Genomic DNA, 5,000 nt, shown 5'->3' on the forward strand with positions numbered 1-5,000 from the left:
AGAGAGATCAGGTCGTCTGAGGCTCTGGTGCAGAAGAAGATATTTGAGGAAGTTCACTCCGGCGGAAGAGATGCGTCACTACGCACATGCTAACATAACTTATGGACGTTGTAACAAAGTCATGATGATAACAAAAACAAAAAGGAAGACAGTATACAAAAAGAGGAAGTGCAGAAAGAAAAGGGTTTTGATTTGGATTTACTATTGGCAATTCTGCCAGTGCGTTGGTTTAGATGGATTACAGAATACTGAAACTAAAGGAGAAACTGCAGTGTCTTTTGTTCCCCCAGTAATGAGAAATGGGTGGGTCAATAATTCAAAGTGTGGAGTCCAGAAATGAGTCAACTGGAGGAAGCTTTTTCACGCCCCAGTCACTACATTTTACATATTCATAATATAAATATATTCAGTATCGATGTTAGCAAAAAGTGGTGGGGACATGTCCCACCCGTACCACCCGCTAATTACACCTATGATTCATATCTATAAATAGGACTCCATTAATATGAACCACTTAATAATGTCACGTCATTAACAAATAAATACCAAACGGTTCCATGGTAGATTGCCTGTTTTTGTATCATTTTAAGATGTAAAAAATGTCTAGATTGGGAAAGAATACAAATAAATTATGGTTTTATTGTTATTTAATAATTTTTATAATTTGTAATTAACTTTTATTATTAATTATTCACTCAATATTCAAGAAACAAGGAAAGACAATTGAAACTGAAATATGGAAATATAATAAAAATAGAAAACAGATGGTTGCTCAGTCTTCCGTAAGACTTTAACCCTTTGTATTTTTTTCTATATTTGCCCAAAAAGAATCCTGAATTAGAATTTTAAAAAGTATAATAATATTGAACAATGTTCACAGAAAGTTATTTGACTGCAATAAGTGATTTTTTTTTTAGCTACAAAAGAAAGTTGGACAAGACTGACTTAACAATCAAACTCAGATTCTTGAACTCCCTAAATTCTGAATGTTGCCGAACCGTGATCATAACAAGCAATGTATATACATACATACATACATATATATATATATATATATATATATATATATATATATATATATATATATATATATATATATATATATATATATATATGTATCACAGTATCTCACAAAAGTGAGTACACCCCTCACATTTCAGCAAAAAAAATGTTTATATCTTCTCAAGGGACAATACTATAGAAATGAAACTTGGATATATTTCAGTCAATGTGCTGCTTGTATAGCAGTAATATATATTTACTGTCCTCTGAAAATAACTCAACATACAGCCATTATTGTCAAAATAGCTGGCAACAAAAGTGAGCACAGCCTGATAATCGCTGTATGCCGTTTAACCATGCAAAGCCACATGTCCTATTCATCTTTTTCATGTTTTGAGTAGGCTACAATTCTCTAATACTGATCCCTGGATGTTCAACATGGCACCTCATGGCAAAGATATACTAAAACGTTTGCTGAAATGTGAGGGGTGTACTCACTTTCGTGAGATACTGTATTAATGTGCATAATAAGTGTGCATGAAATGTCTTTTCCCCCTATATTAGGGGCTTTCGCACCGGATAGTTCTAGGGACTAACCACTAGGATGGTTCCCCTACAATTAGACTTTACTGTAATTTCTACAGATATTTACTTTACATCACCCAGTATTATATTGCTATTTCTCTTTACAGTAAATAACTGTGATTCCCATTGCATAATTTCCACCAACTGCGGAACGGCTGCGGATCCGCTCCGGAATGGCAGCGGAGTCAATAGGTTTCCGTTAAAGGGATAGTTCAATTTGAAATTAAATTTTGGTATGTTTTAGCTTACCTCAAGGGCATCCAAGATGTAGGTGTCTTTTTTTCCGCAGTAGTTTCAATTTTGATATTTTTAGGTCAAACCGTTCTTGTCTGTCAGTCATATAATGCAGGTCTATGGTCACTGTCTCAAAGAGCATGCACAGAGTCCAAATTAAAACAATTCCCCATCGTCCAAATTAAAACAATTCCCCATCGTCCAAATTAAACAATTCCCCATCGTAAGTACACATTGATGGCCTAAGACACGAAACGAGCGGTTTGTGTGAGAAAACGAACAGTATTTATATCGTTTTTACCTCTTGTAACACATCAACATTTGTAAACCCATTACAAGAGGTAACAACGATATAAATACTGTTCGTTTTCTCACACAAACCGCTCGTTTCGTGTCTTAGGCCATCAACAATGTGTACTCACGATGGGGAATTGTTTAATTTGGACGACGGGGAATTGTTTTAATTTGGACTCTGTGCATGCTCTATGAGACAGTGACCATAGACCTGCATTAAATGACTGTCAGACAAGAACGGTTTGACCTAAAAATATCAAAATTGAAACTATGCTATTTATTGACAAAAGCTGTTTACAAATATATATTCTTAAGTTTTTGTGAAAATAATAATAAAAATGTAAAAAAAGGTTTAAAATAATTTGACACTAATATTTTCTCTCTCTCTCTCTCTCTCTCTCTCTCTCTCTCTCTCTCTCTCTCTCTCTCTCTCTGTGTGTTTTATATAGTGTTGGAACCGGGCTCTCCTCTGAAGGACATGTACATTAGTGTTTGTGGACACACACACAGACCAGGGAACATTCTGATGTTGTCAATCAAGTTCTGAACAGGAACCAATCTTTGGAGAAGTTCATTTATTCGCAGGTGGACAAAAACATTGTGTTGGCTTTTTAAAGATTATTTTGATGATGACTTTTACTCCTATGCTGTAGAAAAGATGGAGGAGTAGACAGTCAGACATTGATAATAATAAGAAATGTTTCTTGAGCATCAAAGAGACTTCTTTCAAAAACATTAAGACACTTAAATACTTATTTTGGCCACCAGTGTACATGAGTCCAACACATTTTTGGAAATAAGTGAAATTATTTTGAAGGTTGCGTTATGTGTTAAAGCACGTTTCCTTTTTGACTGCTTAATGTATTTATATTCTGCAGTTTTATGAATGTAACGGTTGATATTTCATTATAATACTTGTATAAGCTAAACAACCAATGACTCTACATTAATTTAGTCAAATGCTAACGTTTTGTTTAGGATTTTATGTATGTTTTTAACAATGTGTGCAGTGAAGGACAGCACACAATGTGTTAATTTAACACGTTTACACATCTTTGTGCTAACCTTTCTGACATATTTACTTTGTTAAAATCATTAACACAATGAATAAGTTAGAATTGACACAAAAAACGTTGTCCCTAAACTCGTCTAAAAATGTAACCCATCACTTCCAGCATTGGCAGACTGTTTATTTTGTGATATACATGAAATGTTTAAATAAAAAAAAAGGTATTTTGTAATAATTTTGTATAATTTATTTGCATGTCAGTAGTATTTATGTAGGATTAAAATAAAATTATTTATATATCAAAATTATGAAAACTAATTTATATTTAGTACAAATAAAAGTAATTACAGTAGTGTAATGATTAGCTTGGTTTTTACAGTAATGCACTGTATTACACAATTACAGTACCATGTAGTTACTGTAAAACTGAAATACGGTATAAATACCACTAAGTTACTGTAAAAACCCCTTGAAATGTCTAACAGAATGTTTTCTTGTTGCATTCGCACCGCCATAGGAACACCAGCCAGAGCATATAAGCAAACAAACAGTGCTCGCATTCTCTGTGTTCATTAGTTTGTGATCTGTCTACCTGTCCTGTCTAATACATTATTAGATAGAACTGATACACAGAAAGACAGTATATGAAACGTTATTAGCGTTTGCCGTGTGGTTGATGTCCAGTGTCGTTAGTTGAGCAGTAATCATGTTTCTTTTGGTCCCCTCAAAAGTTGCGTTGGATTTTCTCCTCAGCGTAAAGGTTATAGGCCCATCTATCACTGTTGTCCATGTAGAGTTAGTTTCTGGAGTAAATATATAGGCTACTATAATCTGTGTGTGCACACAGCCTTTTTTATTAAATGGCGGGTGCTGGTGTTTCGCGTGCGTTCGGCCAAACAGCGAAAACTAACGTCACGGATAGTTCCTAGTCCTGGTTTAGACCGACTCTGAAGTAGGAGTAAATTAGTTCCTCCAAAATAGTTACTAGAACTAAAATCGTTCCTCCTAGTTCCTGCGGTGCGAACACGGCAACATCGGGGTACTTTCGCCAATAGTTCTAGGAACTATGAAAAAGTTTCTCCGGTGCGAAAGCCCCAATTGTGACGTATATCCGAGTAAAACACTTCTGGAACAAGAAAAATAAAAAATACAATGTGGGCGGGGCTTGATTTTGTCTGTGGGGAATTGATTGGATGGTTGTGGTTTGCTATTGGTGGATCTCAAGTGAGTGACAGGTTGCCCCGCCCTCATCATCAGAGAAGAGATGCTGCAAGAGGGAGGGAAAGATTTTCTGATTCAAGATTACAAGGAACATGAATCAAAAAAATATAATAATGATGATGTGCACGGATAAATCATTTAAAATAAATACCTCAATATTCCATTAAAAAAAAAAGAATTGTCCATTTTGATTTCATGGTCGAAGGAGGCAGAGTGTTGCTTTTGACACGTCAATCATTCGTTCCTTCTTTTGAAGTTAAACTTTATTTATTAGTTTGTTTAATTATTGCTTTATTTGTAGACACAAGTGTAAATGTACGATTTTTTTTTTTTGTGGTAGACCTATAATTTATAATATAAATTGTATTTTATTTGAATTATTATTGTTAAAAAAAATCTCCCTTTTCTTTTCTCCTCTGCAATGTCTTACAATTCTGCAACTTTGTAAAGTTTGCTGGGGTGGAGTGGTATATTCTCATTGTCAGATATTTTATTTTTGTATCAAACTCATTACTCAATAAAATAATTGTTTAAAAAAAATATGAAAAAAACAATGTTGTGCATGCATAAATAATACATAATAAAAACTGCAATATTCCACACAAAAAAAATAATACCAATTGTACGTTTTGATTTCATAACGCCTTGTCTAGTG

This window comes from Scardinius erythrophthalmus (assembly GCF_964197995.2).
Source record: "Scardinius erythrophthalmus genome assembly, chromosome: 8".
Taxonomy (NCBI): Eukaryota; Metazoa; Chordata; class Actinopteri; order Cypriniformes; family Leuciscidae; genus Scardinius; species Scardinius erythrophthalmus.